This window comes from Podarcis liolepis (genome assembly GCF_965112155.1).
Source record: "Podarcis liolepis genome assembly, chromosome: 4".
NCBI lineage: Eukaryota > Metazoa > Chordata > Lepidosauria > Squamata > Lacertidae > Podarcis > Podarcis liolepis.
In genome coordinates this window covers 62,746,228-62,768,482 of record NC_139558.1, presented here as the reverse complement: position 1 = coordinate 62,768,482, position 22,255 = coordinate 62,746,228, and the positions used below count along the sequence as shown (strand labels likewise).

General features: G+C 40.8%; 1 protein-coding gene across 1 annotated transcript in view; it reads left to right on the top strand.

The window, feature by feature from the left end:
• The first annotated feature begins 9,676 nt into the window (after positions 1 to 9,676).
• LOC310704781 (uncharacterized protein) overlaps positions 9,677 to 22,255 on the top strand; it is a 240,754-nt gene continuing 228,175 nt past the window's right edge. Inside the window, exons 1-2 of the transcript XR_014524983.1 lie at positions 9,677 to 9,763; positions 11,016 to 11,141. The gene's annotated coding sequence lies outside the window, so the exon portion shown is untranslated. The remainder of the gene's footprint in view (positions 9,764 to 11,015; positions 11,142 to 22,255) is intronic.

Here is a 22,255-nt window from a genome sequence, read left to right as displayed (position 1 = left end):
ATTAACAATCCAACAATATCAGTTGCAGTAATCTCGCCACTCACCATTCACCACTTTCAGACAAACAAGGCAAATTAAATGCTTTGGTAGCATAACAAAGCCAATATCTACATGGAAAAACCCATGACAATGGATAATTATTTCAACAATGCACTGAAAGCAATCAGGTTACGCAAAAACCCATTTGCCTACAAGTTGTAGAAAAATTACATTCAATCCCAATTAAAAGAACCACTGTAGTGACTTGTTTCTCCCTGATCCCATTTTTATTTTCATTAATAAATACAATTTATGTAGCTCTAGAGTTCATAAACTGTGTCATAGAGAGGCTCCATAAATCAAGATTAAAACTATTTGATTAAAGCTTTCCAAGATTAAAGCTACTCTCCTCCCAATAGTCTTGGAGCAAGTACTTTTAAAGTGGAAGTGAAGATTCATTGGCCTACTGTAAGTTTCCTGGAATGGGCTGTGCAGAACATAAGGAACATTAAAAAAAAAATATAAGTAAGAATTTTATTTTACTCATTGGTGCAAAGCTATGATGTCTGCTTATGCATTACCAGAAAAGCAGAACGCTGCCACACACAAAAAGAAGACAAAAGAGAAGATGGTTGTGCATATAATTTTTGTATGCTAATTTATAGAGAGAGAGATGCACATTTAGAAATGTCTATTATAGGTTTATATAGATACTATTATCCATAAAACTGTTCCTATAAGTTAAATTGAAATACAGTACATCTCACCATAGTGGGGAAGACAGGCCAGGTGACCTCAGTTTAATCTCCAAGTGCAAACTTTTGATGCCCTGAAGGTCAGAGGAACATTTATGCCTCTCCAACAGACAACAGGATACACTCATCCTTTCAGTTCTAAGAACATGAAATGAAAACAGCAGTGACTTTGTAAAGGTTAAGGGTTCCTTGGCCTTGTGGTTCAACTTTGACCTCATTGTAGTGCTGTTGCTTAGTGCCACTTACTGCTGTTTCCTGAAGCCATGGAATTGCTTTTCTGCATCGACTGTTCATTTTGTGATTGCTAGTTTTACCTATTGTGTTTTATTTATAATGCTCATGCTTGTTTTAATCTTGTGAGCAACTTCAAATTAATTTTTGGATAAAGAAGAGTGGGATATAAAGATAAGTAAGTAAGTAAGTAAGTAAGTAAATAAATAAATAAATAAATAAATGAAGGGTTGTTTTCTATATAACAAAAACAACAGCAGAAATTAATAAACTTATTAAAATTGCACAGCTCTACGCACACAGGTCTATGTATCTATCTAAGCAAGAAGTATTTATATTTCAAGGGACACAGTCTGCTTGGATCCAGAGAAGTTTCCTTGGATGAAAAAAGATTCCATCCATTCAAATTTTAGATGTCTTTTAAGATGATCTTGTATCAACAAGCCTTTTCAGTTCATTTAATTTTATGTGATTGGCCAGTTCTTTATAAAGTTCCATTTTTTTTATTTTTCTGATGTTTACTATGATTTTATATTTGCTGTATAGCACTTAGATATTTTTTATACGAGCTCGTGGTATAATTTTCTTTTATATAAATGCAAATAATTTATCTGAGGAAAATATATGAACAAGTTTCCTTTTCCTTCGCTTTAGACAATGAGTGAGGCAAAACAAAATTCCAAGTAAACTATAGCTAACATCTTTACCAGTCTGACTTTCATATTACTTTACTGTAACACACTATGGGGAGGAAAAAAGCATTTTTTTTGTTCCGTATTTGGGGCATGTCACTGAAAAAAGAGCAGCAAATATTTCTGTGTATCCAGATCCCTGAAGCGAGAGTAACAAGGATGATTATTTGCATCACTGTTTGGCTGCCAAAACTGTTCAAGGAGAAAATGGGTAGTATAGCATTTAAAAAGCCATATATGTGAAAGGGAAGGAGGGAAAAACACATTTGGAAGATGGCAAGCATCATAGCAATCATGTTGCTTTTTGAGACAATCAGTTTAGGGTAGCGGTATTAGAAATGCTATAAGTAAACTCCATCTGTCAAGAGGAAAAATACATGAACGCAGAAAAAAACAAGGATGCTGTGACAGGATTTATAAAACACAATTCCTATTGCTCTAAATCAATAAAGAAAACAAATCATATTCTAGGGCTTCATTTTTGTGTAAAATGCTGGATCTCTTGGTGATACAACAGAAGGCTTACCATTTGATGGGGAAAGTTATCATTCATTGGGGTCATTAAAATTAAAATGACATAAAACTTATTAACCAACTTCTCTTAAGGTGGGCTAAATGAACAGATGACATGGTCACCTATGATTAAATCCAGTGCTGCATGTTCTTTCTTTCTATAGATCCCTGTGCACCCCTAAAATCTGCTCTAAAGGGTTTATTAACTAGAGTACAGACCGCTCTAGGCATACAGATCATAGCTGTGTTGATGGTGGAGTCGGTCCATGCTTTTACCTTTACCCCGGTGCCACAACTCATACTCACAACAACACAATTTTGTGTGCCATTTTCTGCAGAGAAATGCCAGCATGCAGGCACTTGCTCACACAGAGGAGCTGCACAGGTCAGGGGGAAACGGCATGATCTCAAGAGTGGGCTCAGTCATTATGACTCCGCAGTTCCTTTCTAATGATGCCATTCTTGTGTGCAAGAGAGGAGGATGGCTTACTGCCTACAAAACACACAACAGGGAGATGCAGTGCTTTTTTTCCCTGGGGGTGCGCAAGGGTACGCATACCCCTAAACATTTTGTGAACATCTTTGTACTTTTATCCATTTACTGCATTTATTTTCCCCAATCTGAACTATAAAGTGGTGATTTTCTTGAGTCAAAATGAGAGTATCCCTAAACATATTTTTTTAGGGAAAAAAGCACTGGCCAGATGATTCAATTGCATGGTTCTGCTTTGCACATTAAATGTGACAAGCTTTTAGTGCAATACTTTGCTACTTTTTCCTCCTATACATGGCAAGTTAGTTTAAAGGCTGCAGGAGCTGCCTCTTCTCTTTCCATTGGGTGGTATCCATCCAAATAATTACACAAGCAGAACAGCATTGGCTTGTGCAATGAGACTTCCTCCCCCACCCTCTCCTCCACCTGCATGTGCCCAGAGCCCTTCTCAGATCTGCTCTGGAGGGTCAGGGAAAACCTCAGAACAGATCTGAAGGGCCCACAGTGTGGAGGAGGAGAGTGGAGAAAACTCAGTGACCAAGCAGAAATGGTTCAGCTCATGCAAGGAGTTATTTAGGACTACTTTGGATGGAACCCACTGCACTGGGAAAAAATATAGTATGGTGAACTGGAGCTAGAAGTGAAATCAGAAGTGATAAGCCTTCTACTTAGTCCCAGTGGCGGAGCTTCATGCTCTGGCACCAGGGGGCGGAGAGCAGTTGGGGGTGGGGCTGGTGCACGTCCTGGGGGCAGGGCGCGTCGCCTGTGGGGACGGGATGCCCAGCATGGGCAGGGGGGCAGCCATGATGGCACCCTGCTGTGATGGTGCTGCCAGGGGCGGTGCGCTCCCCCCACACTCCTCTTGCTCCGCCAGTGCTTAGTCCCTCAAGTTTGCTCAGTTGACTTCATTGAACTCATATGAAGATTGTTCACATCAGCTTTCCTTTTCTTGGTTCTTTATGGTTTGGGCCTCTCTTTTTTTCCATAAAGAAGTTGAAGGGTCAAAGACTTTCCTGATTTGAAATGTCTTCTTTGTTGATATAGAAATAACTGATAAACATGTGCAAAGATTTGGTGCTACAAAATGTTGTTCACATCCATTTGCATGCTTCCTGGAACTGATAAAATACATTCTTACGGGACTTTGTAGCAGGCTTCCCTGCCTCTTCTGTTTTACAAGCAGCTCTTCACAACAAAGTGGGGAAGAGCAGAAGCTTTGACAAGAATCCCAGCACAGGATGGTGGAGGCACAGCAGCTAATGAGAGCCCCTGGTAATGTTTTAAACTGCAGGTTAATCTTCAAGGAAGGAAGACTTACTGCTCTGAGGGATGTTTGCCATTTTGTGTTTATGTGGAACAAAGAGCTCCTGCATGTCAGTCCCAATCCTAAAGGCCTTCCAAACCTCATGTTAAGCCCTGCATCTGTCTCTGTGGAAGCCCTGGATCGAACTGCTGAGCTACTTCTGAAATCCCTTCAGACCTGCATTTTCTTCAGAATTGATGTTGCATAAATGAAATACAGAAAATAGACCTGATGTGAGGATAGAGCAGCTAATCATTGAAAACCTAAACCTGTGGCTATTTGCAAACATAGGGCAATTTTTTAATTTTTATTTTGGCACTAGTATGCAGATGAAGTACCATTATCACTATCATAATGGGCCCATGATTTACCAAATGGCCAGTTGAGTTTTCAAAAGTGAAGAGTTGGGGGTCACATTTGCAAGAAAGGCATCTCATCTGACCTGAAATTTTACCTCAGATCTTATATATGTGCTGGCTATAGCTGTACAGACATTTTGTTCATGTTCAGAAAGACTCCCCTTACCATTCAGTTAGCTAATGTATCACGCTACCTAGGCAAAAGTTATGTCAAAACAAATTATTTTTTATAAAGAAAACCTGTACCACTGTTGTATCATTCAGTAGCACCCTCTAGGTCTCATTCTGTTGTCTTCCTCTAGGTTCCATGTTTTTTTACAACCTCTCAGACACTTCATTTCTGCCCCTTGCACTGGCTGGTCATCCCTACTCCAAGTGTGGGAATGTCCCCGAGTAACACATGTATCAGTCTAGTTTGGTGATATATGTTCAACCCTTCAGCACTGCGAATGTTCAAAACCAGACTTTATCTGTGAATGGTGTGACAAAACAGACAGAAGATATATAGGTGGGTGGCTCAGTGTTCGGGATTTATTTTATTTAAATTTGTATAGCAGTGTTATGAGATTACAATTGGTTTTTATTTGGTTTTTTTAAATTGGGGCACATGATGAGAAGATTGGGGCTTTTCTGGATAGAACAATGTGTTACAGAGGTTCCTATGTCCCAAAAAAGTTGAAATTACTGATCTAATAAACAAGCGAGTGTAACCCCCCTGCTTTGCCTTTTAGAACCTGTTCCACTCTTCTTCTTATGCACAAACAAACATGTGATATCAGCCTGCCTTCTAAACTATTTAAAACCTATTCTAGGGAACCATATTAAATAGAACATGGCAGAACAGTAAAATAGAACAAGCCCCTGAGGCAAAAGAATAAAAAATAAAAGCTACAGGTATATGGTATGCCCAAGTGACCTAGCTGCTTCTTGGTCACACACAATTATTCTGACGCCCGAAAAGAATAATAATGATAAAAAAATGACAGGGTTATTAGACTGACTTTGACAACATCAGAATGACTGAAGAGTTCTTTGGGAGGTTTGATGTCTAGTTATGGCCTAGAGCTGAGATGACCCAGTTAACAACAATGCCCAAGCACTCTGTGTTCTTGCTCTACCCCGACTTCAGGAAAACAGGCAGATCCCATTTACTAATCCAGTTGTTGACAGACACTGCTGTACTTTCCAGGCTTTCTCAACTTTGTAGCAAAGCCAGTGGGGATGCATGTGGGGACTCCAGGAAACGTCAGATAGCAGGTGAATTTGGCTTTCATGTGACATCTAAAAAAACCCTGAAGTAGACTTTTCTAACAATTTCCCCTTTTAAGTTGCTCTTCGCTTGCACATGACTTTTTCCCAATGCCTGTCCTCTGTTTTTAAGCATCTACACAAGTAACTGATATATCTGTCAATGCTGGAAAATGTGCTTTGCAAAGCACTTAGCTTATTTGGGTCACATACCGTATAATGTCAGGGAAGATTTTCAGATGAGAAATTAGGCAACAAGCTACAATAATATGTGCTGACTTTTGACAAAAATGAACAATGTCAAAGAACAGAGGAATTAAATTCTTGGAACCAGAAATTACACACTTCCAGCTTCTATCTGTTTGCAGAAGGCGGCAGAATGCTAGCTTGAGGGCCAAACTACACCTTACACTTAATGCATAGTGCACAGCTACATCTCCAGATTGACTTTAATTAATTGATCACACATATGGGGTGTGATTGTTATATGTATCTTGGTGTACACGAAGGGGAAGATCCAACCAGCTATCATCAGTATGAAAATGGACACCAGTGATCTGGATAACAAACCGTATCTTCTGTACCTTTAATTAACTAAAGAATATCCAGAGCTTATAGTGCATCAGAAGCAATTTCTCCTATCATTGTACTCTCATGTTGTGAAAATCATCAGTTGATACTTGGAGTGTTTTGTGAACTAAAAAAATGGCACAAGAGCATCCCAAAAAACTTACTGTGATAACTCATGCCTTACTCCAACTTCCCCACATTTTAATAACCTTGCTAGTTGGGGAAGGAGTCTTGTATGTTAGAATAAAAACACTCTTATGTTGTCTTAAACTCTTCTAATAGGTTTGAAACAGACTGAGCATTCCGCTATGTTTCAAGCTCTTTCAGGAATGCTCCATGATTCTTTTTTACGGCATTATGTTATAGCAATTGAAGCGAAACAGCTTCAAGCATTTTCTAAAGCAGTCTAAAGGTTCAGTTGTAAACTAAAAAATTGTGTGGTCTAAATTCAGAGACAGCAATAGAAATGTTGTTTTTGAGGTCTCTGGCCAATGGATTGCCTTTAAAAGAATGATTGCTCTGACTTTCCCTCTTCCATTTCTTTGACGCTAGCCAGCAACAGATATTAGCTACTTATTGCACCTGTCCCCAGGCTTCTAGTTGGAAATGTATGATCTTCATAATGGCTGTGCTGTGCCAAGTTTATTAATTTGAAATGGAGGGAGAGACATCAGGCACTGCTTTGCAAAACATAGCAATCTCTCCTCCTGTACTAGTGTATCATAACATAAAAAATGTGTGGTCTAAATTCAGGGATGGCAATAGAAGTGTTGTTTCAGAGGTCTCTTTGGACAATGAATTGCTATAAAACTATCATTTAATAATAATAAAAAAAGGTTTTGAAACACCCACATTCTGAATTCCATCCAGGGGTCATCAAGATTTAGCAATGCAAAGGAGAATTATCATTTATTTTCAAACACAGTAGCCGTCAATCCATCTAATAGCCATCGAATCCTGGCAGAGTATTTGCCTAAACTTCACAAAGGCATAAATATAAAGTCTTCCATAATGCTAGTGAAATAGCTTTTTTTCTTCTAAAATATATACATTTATTTGAGGCATATTTATTTATTTATTTATTTAGACAAAGGGCTCTTGGAGCAGCTTACAAAATCAGGACTGAGGCTGTGTGCATACCATGCATTTAAAGCACATGACTTCAGCCAAATAATCCTGCAAACTGTCGTTTACAAATCACAGAGCTACAATTTTCAGCATGCTTAACCAACTATGCTTCCCAGGGTTCTTTCGGGGGAAGTCATGTACTTTAAATTTGTGGAGTCTGAGCCAACACTGGGAGAAAAGTGCAGTGTTGGCATGAAGCTTGATTTTGAGTGTGCTGAATGATTGTGTCCGAAACCTGGGGGTAGGGGTAGACATGGGGGCATGCAAAAGAAAACTAGGGCAAATAAAAATATGGGTTAGAGCAGGAATGGGGAAAATTAGGTCCGGTGAATAAAGGCTGAGATCCAAGCATCTCTCTCTGATTCTTGAGTCTCTTCTCCTCTCTCCATACAACTCCCCTACGGGCCCTATTTCACGCCCTTCTTGAGTGTTTTTGCATAGCTGAACTGTAGCCTTGAACTCTGATAATGCTTCTTGCTTGCCTGGAGGGAGGATGGAGAGGGTAGCGCCTATGGGTGGAGAAAGTAGCAATGATGTAAAATTTGCATTAATTGCTGCACTACCTTTGGCCTCAACTGCACTGACCACTGGCATGTGGCCCCCACAATACTGACTATTAGACATGTGGTCCTTGGCCTGAGAATGATCCCCCACCCCTGAGTTAGAGCCAAGGCTCCCCTGGCTGCCTACCAACACTGAACAAGTGTGTTGGGGAGCAGCTACGGAGGACAGAACATGTTTCAGTATGTGAAAACGCTGTACAGGCCCCATCTTCAGCATCAGAAGCGCTACAGCTGAAAGCAAAATGAAAAAAACAAAAACTTGAAAATGCTGTGAGCTAGATATTTCAGTCACAGAACTGTACCCGCACCCCCATCCAGTGGAGGAGCTTCATGGTCTGGCACCGGGAGGCGGAGAGCAGGCTGGGGCAGGGGCAGGGCTGGCATGTGTCCTGGGGCGGGGTGCCCAGCACGGGCAGGGGGGCAGCCGCGATGGCACCCCACCGGGATTGCGCTGCCGGGGGCAGTGCGCTCCCCCCGCACTCCTCTTCCTCCAGCAGTGCCCCCATCCACCCTCCCTGGCATTTTATACTCATGGAGAGTTTGTTGGGGGTTCAAAAATGTATCAGATTGCCAGGGGGGGGGAGTTTAAAACCCTCTTATGATGTGGTTCCAAAATCTTGGATCAATTCCATTTTGCCGTGTACCACCTTGGACCCAGGTCACCTCAAATTCTGAGGTGTCCTGAAGGTCATCAAAGTGAGGATATGACTTTGTCTGAAGTTTTTGGACAATCCTAGCAAACACCAGCTTGGGACAGGTTTTATTATTTTATTTTGTCTAGGACTATTTCAGAAAGGGAAAGAGATCATCCCCCCCTCTCTTTCTCCACCCCACCATCCACTCCATGGCCAGACTTCCCAATAGGTCCCATTTACATAACAAAAACTGTGCACACGAATTGGATTCAGAAAATTAATGCCATGTCTAATTTAGCCCTCAGATTCCTTATCAAATATTGACAGGAACAAATCAGGCCCCTTGACTTATGTCCACTGAATTCCTTGAAAAGGCTGTACTTCTCAAAACAAATTCTGCTTGTAGTAGTAGTAGTACAATGACAACAACAGCAATCAAAATATTCCTGAAGTATAAAACCAAAGCAGCCCTAGAAGAAGAAAAAAAAAAGGAAAGGGAGCAATTATTTTTTAAATGAGCAAATACTGTGTGTCAGAAAAGGTTGAAAGCTTTGGCAGGGGCAATGCAATGCATCCTAATGGACTTGAATATACACCCCTGTTAATAAAAGACTGGAAGTTTACAACCATTCTGCAGGTGCAATCAGCTGGTGGGTGGTGCACAATTAAGCTTTTACAGTGAATTTTTTGTTCATTCCCTGAACTCTTTTCCTTGCTGTGGCAAATTAAATAAGAGATATAAAAGCAAATATTGCCTAGGAGGTATCTTGTGGAAGTAAACAGTAGTCAGTTGTTTAGTCAGCATCTATATGCTTAACAAACAATACAAATTAATATGAGGTTTCCCAGATTTACCATTAGCTTGATTAGTAAAATGTTCTTTCTAAGGAGTTTCACTGAACTTGGGAGCAATAAAATATAATAGAATCTGCACCCAGAAGGGTTTTCATGATACTGTAAAATTATAAGTCTTGTCATAGCAGCTCTGTCCAAAGGCAGAATTCTACGTATGACACTTCAGGGTTCCTTTTCTTTTCTTCTCTTTCTATATATATCTTTTAAACACTGGCATTCGAAACTATGTAATTTTCTTTGCTTTTAGTGCAAGGTTGTAGACTTTTAAGACATACAGTGCTGTTTAGAAAATGTAGCCCCACACTAATGAGCTCTGAATGGTAGCTGAGAATTAGTATTCAGAACTCATGTCTGTCAGAGAACATTGCTGTCTCAATTGAAGTCTTTGCTTTTAGACAGAAAAGGGTCATTTTTTTTCCTCTGAAGGAATGAGCTTAAGGTAAGAGCGGGTGTGTGTGTGTGTGTGATGGGATTGCATAGCCTGCTAATGGCTCTAACGTGAATAATATTTGTCCTGGGCGTTGTGTGAAAAATGTTCTTCTATAAATAAAAATATCAATGAGTGAGTCTCTCTTGCTATCTCTCTCCCCCCACCCCCCGCCAAAGTAAATAAATAAATAAACCTTGGTTACAGCACCTGGCTTTACTTCCACCACTGTGTATATATACAGTGATAATTAGAGATCATACACATACTGACGAGATGTGGGGATGATGCTACTTAGCATTCTGCTTATCCTCCCTGCTCACATCTTTCCACTGGGATTCAGCCTTCCCTATCTCTCCCAAACAATTGATACATGCAAATATTTAAGCCATACAAAGCCTATCTCTTAGCCTTAAACCACATCTGTTTGTTAGGCTAAGAACTCATGTTTATTGAGTACAATAAAGTTTAATAAGATTTTTTCTCCCTTTTAATGTCTGTTAAAAGGAAATGGTGTGTGTGGAAAGTGGGCTTCAGCATTATCAGGCACATTGCAATTTTGAATGGTGAATTTTAACTAGTTCTGCATCAAATATTCTGCAGTTTTGATTTTGTGGTAGAGGCAAACTGTAATCTCCGGCAGTCAAAACTGCTTAGATCATGTAAATATTAACATTTTAAAAATCCTGGTTGGCACAATTATCTTCTGTGGCACCACAGCTTTGGTACCATTTTCCCTGGGAGCTATTGATCCCACCCGAACAGAAATCACACAGAGATTAGACGTTGAGAAGAACACTGTTCTTGTTTTAACTGTATGAATGGCATAAGCTGCATAAGTGTGTTGAGCAAGGAGTGTGGTGCCATGCCATTGACATTGTGTCATTTTCTAATCAAGATTCCTGACTGGGCAGAGCCTGAGGTCATAAAGATCAGCTCATACACTGGTCTTCTCACATAAACATGTACAACATGTGTGGTTACTGAAAGAAACACCAGGGTGGGGCTGAAAGCATGGCGCAAGTAGTTGTGAATGGGGCTGTCATAATTGTGTAACCAATCAGATTCAGTGATGTGATTATATCACTAAGATGAATTGACAGTCATGTAAATTCATATGCAATTATTATTATTTTTTGCAAAGCGAGCAGAAAAGGAAAAACCTTTCCTTTATGGTACTGCCAAAAATGTTCACACACACGCCCTCTTATGTTAGTAGTTTTTGCTGTATCAGCGCTTCATATGAACACTGCTATTTTTCTAGAAGGGAATGTTCCGGAACTCAGCATCAATGTCTGCCTGGTTCAGCACCCACCTGAGAGACGCAAGAACTGAGTTCCAGCTGGGGGGAAAAGCCCTGCCCGTGAGATACAAGATTTGCAGGTAAAGAGTCCAGATTTTTAGCCTTCCTTTCAGAGAACCAAAGATACAGAATACTGTCTGAACGAACCTCAACTAATTTTATCCCTCAGGGCTTTGGGCTCCTTAGTGAGAAACCAACCTGCTGCCCTCATGAAGGCCACGGCGTCAGCTTTTTTCTTTGCTTTATATTTGAACCTTGCGCTGGTTCTACAGGAGGGGAGTTGGACTATGACTCCCATCATCCCTGACCATCAACCATGCTAAGCAGGGTTGATGGTAGTTGGATCCCAATGGCATCTGAAAGGCTCACAGTTTCACTCCCCATGTTTTATATGCCAGCAGTTCTCCTATCATTGACTCTCACTTTTATCAGTCCCGCCTACTTCTCTCAGATATTATACATATCTGAAAATGAGTCCGTCACTAAAGAAAACTTGTTTCATCTAGAGCTGCTTGTATTCTGTTATTTTATTTTCCCCTTATTCATTTGTGCTTGGTGTCAAGGTATAGTATTTTCTGCAAATTGTCTTGCTGAGCTCCACCTTCAGCAGAAAGCCCAGATCTACTAAGCTTGAAGGAGCCAAGAGCTTCAGCCTGTACTTCTTAAGGGACTTTACAAATCCCTGCATTGCATACCAAATTCTGTCTTACTTTTTAAAAGGCCAAAAGGTCTTTTGACAAGGACTCAGAATTGTTTCATCCGCTTAAGCTAACCTCTTTGAAGCAAACAGTTTTGATGCTCTGAACAGCAGTATTTATAGATAGTCCCTAGGGACTGGGATTTCTTTGAACTGAGGGATCAATGGTATTACCTGGGTGGTTTATTTAAAGACAATTTGTTTGCTGCTCTATAACCTTAGTTCAGTGGCAGGTACTCTGATTGTTCAGTTCCTTTAATGACCGTTTTATGTATGTTTGTTTTATGCTTATCATATTTTACTAACCTTCTCTTTTGCCTCTAACTTTGAAGCACGTGCAATTCTTTTTTCTTTCTTTTTTTGAGAAATAGTTTGAAATGATTAAAGATATTTTATTAATCCTCTGCCTAGTTTTCAAGGACACAGCTGATTAGTAGTTTGGAAGAGTGACAGATGTATATCCAATGAACTCACAGAGCTCACAAATTTAGCTCATTCCAGTTTCCTTTCTTCCTTATTCTTCACGTGAGGGCAGCTGTAGAATTAGTCTGAGTCATGCGGATGCCTTGATTGCAGTGGCACAGTTTCATGGGAGAAAGAACTTCTTAATCTTTCTGGTTTATCTCAATTTCTTGCACTTCCTGAGATCATATATGTTGTTGGTACCCCAAAGGGTATCCCCTACTTTGGGAAAGGGTTGCAGATAGTAATAGAGCAATGTTTTGCATTCACCTCTATTTATTTATTTATTTGTTTGTCTGCCTTTCTTCCAAATGGGTTCCTGGCCCTAGTTTCAGTCCCTGACATTTCTAGACTCCTGCATTAAAATACTGAAAGACTTTGCCAGTTAACATAACCAGCACTGACTCAATATCTGAGTCTGACTCAGAATAAGCAGGTTTGTATCTGGAGTGTGGAATTCAGTATTAAGAGTTGAATGCAGCCCTCTAGACCTCATTATCCAATGCCTGAAACTCTTCCCACAGCACACATCATTCCCAGGCCATAGCTCCAGCTTCAGACTGGGCTTTTTCTTGCCTGGATGGAAAATCAAGAGCTAAGAATATGCATATATAGAAACATCTGAGCTTTTGTGTGACTACCGTGAAGCCTACCACACAAAGTTAAGAGCCATATTTATTGCTCTGCCTATGTTGCCTCTGTCCCCACCCACCACTGGTATGTGGCTCCCAGAAGATTGCTCACTAGGAAATGTAGTCCCATTGAGATGAGAAAAATTCCCAACTGCTGTTCTGTATAATTGAATTGTGCAGAGGAGTGAATGTGTACATAAAGCATGATACTGCAGTAGCTGTGTACACATTAAAGGTAAAGGTAAAGGTACCTCTGACTGCTAGGTCCAGTCGCGGATAACTCTGGAGTTGCACACTCATCTCGCTCTATAGGCCGAGGGAGCCGGCGTTTGTCCACAGACAGCTTCCGGGTCATGTGGCCAGCATGACTAAACCGCTTCTGGTGAACCAGAGCAGCGCATGGAAATGCTGTCTACCTTCCCACTGGAGCGGTAGCTATTTATCTACTTGCACTTTGACGTGCTTTTGAACTGCTAGGTGGGCAGGAGCTGGGACCGAGCAATGAGAGCTCACCCCATCACGGGGATTCGAACCACCGACCTTCTGATCAGCAAGCCCTAGGCTCTGTAGTTTAGACCACAGCGCCACCTGTGTCAAAAGGCAGTATATGGTAAGAAACAGGACAGATGCAGTATAGATATGGATTATGGCTAGCATCTTGGGTCCACCACTTCTAAAGCCAGTGGAGGAAATGTACTGGATGCAGAGTGAGCAGTAATGGGTACACGGGCATTGTGTTGTCCATTCCTTTTTATAATGGATATAAAGACCTCAGGATAAGCCAAAACAGTAAAATATTATCAATCAAATAGTAAAATAATTTACAAAAAGCCCCCATCAGGTATCTAAAATCTGTGCTCCAGACATGTTTCATAGACCTGTCAAAGAATATACATTTCCACTTGGCGTCTTAAACTTACCAGTTTTGCTGCCCACCTGATTTCCATAACTGGGGTGGAAGCCTGCTATCTAATTATAGCTCCTCAAGCTTACCTGGCAGATGGCACTACCAGCAAAGCCTCCCCAGAAGATCAGTCGTCATGGGCTGCTTGATAGAGGAGAAGTGATCTCTCAGGTAACTGCTGGTGCTGGTTGCTGGTGCAGCATTCAGTAAATACTATAGCAATGTGTGGTAAATACACTTTGCATGAGTACCTCTATAGGCGGTGTAGAGGGTTGAATAGAGTGGAACAGAGCAGTTACAGTGTGGCATGGGAACACACAAAGCAATTCTCAATTCTGTATGGTTCTGTCTTTTTGTTTTATAAAGCCTGTATCTTATGATGCTACCAAGTTTGCATATCTCATTTCTGAAACATTCTCAAATCAATCAATAACAGCCTATGAAAAAGAATACTGAGATAGATGCAGAACCACTTTGTTTGTTTCTCATTCTGTGGCTGCATGTTGTTATCTGATTAACTATCTTATTTGGATCTGTCATGTAAATCTATATCTAAAGACTTCTTCAAATGCTGATATTTGACCTAACAGACTGTATCAGAAATTTCTGTGTAGGACTAGAGCAGCATGTCAATGAAGATGAACAAATTTTTCAAATCCATGGATTATTCATTTGTCATGTGTGAGCACTAAGCCTGCCACATCAAAATCCCCATGAAAGTTTTACTGGAGAGTTTGCTGCATTCTGAGCATCTTTCCAGAGCAAAACAATTTACTCATCTATTCCCCTGCTGAAATACCTGAAAACCTGCCTGGGTGTAAAATCCCTTCTTAGACAACAACTACGCAAGGTAGTTGTGGAATTGGCTTCACAGTGTGCTTTATCCCTTCTGATGAAGATCAGACACTGTATAAAGTACTTTATTAACTTCTATTTGGCTCCCTTATTATGAGTTGAGGTTTGATGTAATCAAGCAGGGGTAGAGTCCTGCATCGTTACCTATTGCAAAATGTATGTGTTTTAAGAACCCAGTGGAGCAAATTAACAAGAAGAACTGCTTAGGTGGTGTCTTCATATAGTCCTCTGCTTCCTAATTGGCATGGCTCCCTAACAATACTGCTGTGAAATCTTTCTGCTGTAACACACTCTCTGATTTAAAGACAAAAAATCACAGTCGTGCTCACGATCATAGATTAATTTCTAGAGTGCCATTTAATTCATTTTGTAAACATTTTGTAGACATCCAGACTTTCTTCTCTGCCTCCTGATCCACTGCATTTCCTAACCAAGCTTGGGAGATGGTAGACTCTACTTCATTGGAGGTTTCTAAGCTGATATTGGATGGTCATTGGTCAAGTATTTTTTAGCTGTGATTTCTGCAACACGAGATAGGACTCGATGGCCCTTGGGGTCTCTTCCAGTTCTACAGTTCTGCGATTCTGTTATTAAAGTTGAATGCAAAAATTCCCATAAAATGCAGGAGATCCTAAGTGGTAAATCTTGATATATATTTTTTTGATAAATTAAATTGCACTCAGGTCCTGGTTGGCCACTGTGAAAGCAGGTTACTGAACTAGATGGAGCTTTTTGAGAAGAACCCAAAAATTAAGTTTTCCCATTTTGCATACTTTTGTAGCAGACTACAAATTGTGGATGGCAAACACCTAGTAGACCTGGCTGTCAGGATAATATAAAGAATCCAGCTAAACTGCTTCTTCCCTCAGGTATGAAGGCAAAGTACCCCCCGAGGCACTTTCTCATCTTTGCCTCATATGCTGTTTGTTGCCTGAAAATCTGTGTGTCAGATAGTAAGCACTACATGGATATTCAAACAGTAGAAGGTATTACTCTTTCCCATTGCTAGGGGTAATACATCCCTTCACCTTTGTTGGACATGAGCACCATCCAGCATCAGCCACAGAGAAAGAAGAAACCTGCTGCTACTTCCTGCTGTGGGTGGCTATGGTTACTATAAACATGGACTGTAGCTTTGCATTGCATTGTGCACAACAGTTGCTGGGCAAGAAGGCAGAGCAGGTGAAAGCACAGAGGGAAGCGTGGAAACCACCATGCTGCTTTTTTGCATGTGCACACAGAGCAAGCAGCCACTCAGTTTGAATGGCTTTATTTCTCTCTCTCTCTCTTCAAACTGAGAACAACAAAACAAGGGAGAACAAACGTGACGTCTCTGTGAGCGATTTCACAGTGTGCCTCCCTGCCTGTTGGAAATAAATTCTTAAGAACAAAATGGTGGATGAGCTCAGCATGCCAAGAGAATGCCTCAACATATAAACAAGTCATAGAAACTGAAGATAAATCACAACAGCAGAATGATCATTCTCATGGCAAAGGGTTTGTAAAAGCTTCAGATGCTATGGGAATCGGTACGGGGGTTGAATGGGAACCCTGCACAAAGGCTCCATGTGCGATTCTTTTATTTTTTTAAAGCCCTTAGACTTTTTTTGGGGGGGGCACACCTCCAAGCACTGTCAATTTATTCAAACACCTTTCTTTGCCCAGAAACAGCTTTAAAAACCTTGTGGGTGGTTTTGGTAGAAAAAGAAGAGTTCTTTGCCTTTGCTTGTGTGAACTCGGAGATTCTGCTGGTGGTAAACCCAGGTCAATAGAGGTATTTAGAGAACTGAAAGCTAAATGGCATAACACTCTTAAAGTCAATCTAGTTTTTTAAAAAATCAGTACACATGGTACCAACAAAGAATGAACCAAGAGTGAATGAAATTACCTTAAGCCACCTGCTTCCCTCCACTGTGAACTAATACTTCATTGCAAACTTGCATTCTATCATATTCAATCTATATTTCTAAGCAAGGAGATATTTGTCCTAACACTTTCATTACAAGGAAACTCACCTTGACCTTAAGAAATTAAGAAACATGAAACAATTTATTTAGGGCTATGGAAGATCCTCCCCCTCCCCTTTCCCCTTTGATGTGATTAAAGGCCAGTCTGGTTCAGGCAGGCTGGAGCTTGGAGCCGTTGCTTCAGCAATGATGTCACATCCACATCATATATTGAAAACACTTACATCACTTCAACAGCCATGGAGAATCCTAGGAATTGTAGTTTATTAAGGGTATTGGGTATTATAGGTGTGTGAGGTGAGGCATGACTGTTAAAGTGGTACAAGAGTGCTTTAAATGTGTGGTGTGGATGCGACCAAAGACAGGGAGTTTATAGAGGATCAGAAAGTACCCCCCTCCCAGTCTGGTTCTCAGCCAGTTCCTGATCTGAGTAGGGGCTTCCATGTATTTCCCCCTTCTCCTGAGTTGCCTTGTCTGCTGCTAGCCAAGCACTTTGCTAGTCGCCATGATCCTCCTCTTGGTGCACAATATCTTCTGCTCTTGTGGTTCTAGAGGGAAACAAAAATGACTGGGAACCAGCCAGGAATCCAGGAAGTTGGTTCAGTGGCCTCCGATCATGGAGCAGAGATGTCCTTTGGGGTCACTCACAGTGTAACAATCTGCTTGGGTGGCGGGTTCCTCCTCCTCCTCCTCCAAGGAAACTTCAGGTTCCAGGTTTGGCCCAGCAAAACCCTGTCAAAGATTCACTCATAGTTCAAACATTCCCAAGGCTATCTGCAAAAGACATCCACTGGCCATTCCTATAAGCAGTGGAGGGTGGTACATTCGGGCAAATGGGGCACTGCCCCACCAACTTGAGTTAGCCCTTGGCCAGGTCCCGTCTGCCTGCCTTCTCACATACTATCTGTCCAAGGGATCATGCGGCCCGTCATCTTCCTCTTCCTGAGCATAGAAGGGAAGAGTGTGGGGACAAAACTAGAGTTAGCTGGCTCTGCCTATCATTGGGTCTTGCTCCACCTACTTGTTGGTCTCATTGCCTTCTGCCCTACCAGTCACAATAGGCAACCAGACACCACCACCTGGCCGCCTGAGCTTGGGACATGTGCCTGTGGTCCAAACTCTGCCTTAGCAAACTGTCAGAGCTATGATTCTCTTGCTTGCAGAGAAAAGTGGAGCAAGCCCTGGAGAAACTCTCAGAGAGGGATTTCTGGGCTTGCCTCAGCTAGCTGTGTTTTCAGGCAAGGCAGTTTGTGCACTCTGACAGTTCTGTCAGGCCATGCAATGCTCCTTGCTTACAAACTAAGTGGCTAAGGTGAGTTAGGGAATACCTCCTCCTCAGAAGGAGGTTTCTCCCATGCCTGCTTCAGCCAGCTGCATTTGCAGGCAAGGAGGATCACACATCCTGACAGCTCTCTGACAGCTCTTTGCCTGCAAGGCAAATGTAGCTGAGGCAAGTCAAGGATTGTGCACCCTGACAATTCTGTCAGGCTGGCGAATGACTAACTGCCCCCTCAATAGCCTCCCTCAGTTACCCTATGTTTGTTTCTGGGCCCATGAGTGAGTGGGCAGGGGAAGACTTTAATTACTGATTCTCTCTCATTGTTTTATTTTCCAATTTATCTTCAGAAGAGCTATTTCATCATACTATTTCACTACTTAAAAAAATATTGTATCAATAATGAAAACCTCACTGGGAACAGAAACTGACATTCAGGCAATTCAGAGAACATATTCAAGGGGGCAATTACTAATCCCTCAACTGGGATGAACAGGAAGCCATGCAGTGGGTGAAAGTTGCAAGCTTTAAATTAATCCTCATTTGAACTTTACAAGGGGTCTTTTGTTAAAGGGATCTTACTTTGAGCAAACATTGTAGAAGGATCTTAGCCATCCTTCCGTTTCCCACTTCTAACAAAATTCTGTATGCTGAAAGAAAATTTCATATTAAAACAACTGTTATAGTCCATGGGACACAATTTCCCCCCTGTTGATTGTAGAGACTCACAGAACATGGGTGCTGCTAAAACACATTGATCTTGTTTGCACATCACTTCGGTCCTCTCCCCTGCTCCTGCTGCTGGTGGGAAGTAAGCCATGGTTTGGCTTAGTGTTTGCATCTGAACCTGCACTCATGGTTCATATGTCTCCAAACATTCACAAGTGATAAAACAAAATTCATTGGTTGGTTTACCGCTCATGGTTTGTTTGGGGAAAATAAAGCACAAAGCTGGGTTCAGGAAGAACACCAAGCTGACCATGGCTTACTTCCTGATAGTGCAGGAAGGAGTGGGGGAGGAGCAAAACACCTATCAATACATAGCACATTCACATTAAACCATAGCTTAATTTAAATATGGTTTAAAGTGACGTATAAATAAGGCCACAGGGAGGTGGTTCTGCAGTTGTAACAAAACCATCAGTTCCCGTGAGAGTTTTGGTTTGAAAAGGAAGAACTGGGTATAAAATGGGAAGCAGTAAGATCAGAGGAGTTACCTATCACACAGTATTTGCACAGAACTAAGATAACATGCCAGCAACAAAATTGTCTTTAAATAAACCACCAAGGTAACATTCATTGATTGATTCTCCAGTTCAAAGGAATTCTGATCCTGAGAGACCAGGAGTGTTAGATATAAATGGTGGTGTTCAGGGCTTCAGAAGTGCTTGCTTCAGAGGAGGACAGCTTAATCAGATGAAACTGAATTGTGAGTCCTTGTCAAAAGACCTTTTGGCCCGATATGAAGCAGGATGGCATTTCGCATGCAATGCAGTGATTTGTAAAGCAGCTCCCTTGAGATCCAAGTAACAGGAGCTTTTAGCTGCCTTCCCTTTCTCAAAATCCTGCTCTTATGTGAAATCTTAGATCATAAAATATTGAAAAGGAAAAGTTGGGGGTGGGAATCTGATGCCTCTGGAGAATATTCATCTTGGAGCATCTCTGGTATTGGTCTTATTACCGTCTGGATACATGGCAAACTCTGGGGATGCACAATGCCACCATTGTACATTTCCTTGCACTTGTTGAAACTTTATAAATGAAGAGAAGTCTAGAAGCATCAAAAGTCTAGAGCAGTAGTTCTCAATTCTTTTTTAGGAGGGTGAAGGGGTGCTGGAGGTTGAATACAAGAGAACTTTCACTACCACAAATTGAATATATATTTGTATCCCACCTCACACTGCAGCTTAATTTGGGAAGAGCTGTTGCTCCATTATTGCTATTGGTTCCTGTGTGTGGTTTTAATAGGGATGTCAGAAGTTTGCTATTTAATTCTTTTCTTAATTTCAGAGGTGATTCGTTTTAAGTTTCAGTCCATAGTTCCCCACAGGCAGCAGAAGGGTAAATACATCACATGCAGGGTTCCATATCTTGGGCAGACATTATGTGCACAGGTTCCCCTCTGCATATGTCCCGTCCCCCCCTTAACACTTGAATGACAAGGCTGGGGGTGCAATTGTGGAGGCAGGGCCAACAGGCACTGGCTGTTCTTCTGCAGTTGTTGTTTTTTTAAAATAAATATTTATTAAGGTTTTACAAACTATAACAGACATAACAGTACACACAAACACAAACAAAAAGAAAAAGAAAAAATACAAGTATAATTTCAGATCCTTATTTTCTTAAAACTTATTTCACCGACCTCCTCATACCTCCCCTTTCTGCATTCCCATTTCAAAAATTTGGTTCAGCAAATCCTCACCCTTAGTTTTATCTAATTGTCATCCTTTCTTTTCTTTTAATTTAATCTTTACAGCTGTACTCCATTTAATTTTTAAAACCACATCATTCTAAGACTCATTAATTTTACAATATTTCTTAAGATAGTTCTTAAATTTCTTCCAATCTTCCTCCGCCGTCTCTTTTCCCTGGTCTCGGATTCTGCCGGTCATTTCTGCCAATCCCATGTAGTCTATCACCTTCATCTGCCATTCTTCCAAGGTGGGTAGGTCTTGTGTCTTCCAATACTTTGCGATGAGTATTCTTGCTGCTCTTGTAGCATACATAAAGAATGTTCTGTCTTTCTTTAACACCGATTGGCCGACAATGCCCAGGAGAAAGGCCTCTGGTTTCTTAGGAAAGGTATATTTAAATACCTTTTTCATTTCATTATATATCATTTCCCAGAAAGCCTTAATCCTTGAGCATGTCCACCAGAGGTGAAAAAAAGTACCTTCAATTTCTTTACATTTCCAACATTTATTATCAGGTAAGTGGTAAATTTTTGCAAGCTTGACTGGGGTCATGTACCACCTATAAATCATTTTCATAATATTTTCCTTTAAGGCATTATATGCCGTAAATTTCATACCGGTGGTCCACAACTGTTCCCAGTCAGCAAACATAATGTTATGACCAATATCTTGTGCCCACCTTATCATAGCTGATTTCACTGTTTCATCTTGTGTATTCCATTTCAACAGCAAGTTATAAATTTTTGACAAGTTCTTAGTATTGGGTTCTAACAGTTCTGTTTCTAATTTTGATTTTTCCACCTGGAAGCCAATTTTCCTGTCCAACTTAAAAACCTCCACTATTTGGTAATAATGGAGCCAATCTCTCACTTTGTCTTTTAATTTCTCAAAACTCTGCAATCTCAGTTTATCTCCCTCTTGTTCCAAAATTTCCCAATATTTCAGCCATTTGGCCTCCATATTGAGTTTTTTCATGGCCTTAGCTTCCATTGGCGACAGCCACCTTGGAATTTTATTTTCCAATAGGTCTTTATATCTAATCCAAACATTGCATAATGCTTTCCTGACAATATGATTTTTGAAACCTTTATGCGCTTTAACCTTGCGTTCCACAGATATGCATGCCACCCAAATATATTGTTAAAACTTTCCAAATCCTAAATGTCTGTGTTTTCCAGAAGCAGCCAGTCTTTCAACCAGCAGAAAGCTGCTGATTCATAGTAAAGTTTAAAGTCTGGCAGGGCAAATCCCCCTCTTTCCTTTGTATCAGTTAAAATCTTAAATTTTATTCTGGGTTTCTTGCCCTGCCAGACAAATTTCGAAATATCTTTCTGCCACTTCTTGAAACAGTCCATTTTGTCCACAATTTGCAATGTTTGAAACAAAAATAACATTCTAGGCAATACAAAAAAATTCCTTCCAGTAGCACCTTAAAGACCAACTAAGTTAGTTCTTGGTATGAGCTTTCGTGTGCAAGCACACTTCTTCAGATATGTATCTGTGTGTGTATCTGAAGAAGTGTGCTTGCACACGAAAGCTCATACCAAGAACTAACTTAGTTGGTCTTTAAGGTGCTACTGGAAGGAATTTTTTTGTTTTGACTATGGCAGACCAACACGGCTACCTATCTGTAACTGGAATTCTAGGCAATTCATTTTAATCACAGCAATACGGCCCAACAGTGAAAGCTTCAAGTTTGACCATGTTTGTTCTTCTGAAGTTGTTAAGCATGGGGGGGGGGCACACCCTTGACTTTTGATGTTCAAGCAAGTTGCTTAGTTCTTCAACAGCACATCCTTCCTAGCAAAAAAAATAATAATGCAAGTTTCTACATGGAAATCTACACTAATGAAAACTGCATCAGTCCTAAAGCTGCAGAGTTTGAAAGGTCTGTGGTGTCTCCTGGGGTGTGCAGGCCTGTTATGCTGTGTTAATACTCCTGTCTCTCCCCCTCCCACCATGCCTTCTTAGTTTTTAATATCTAATACTCCAAA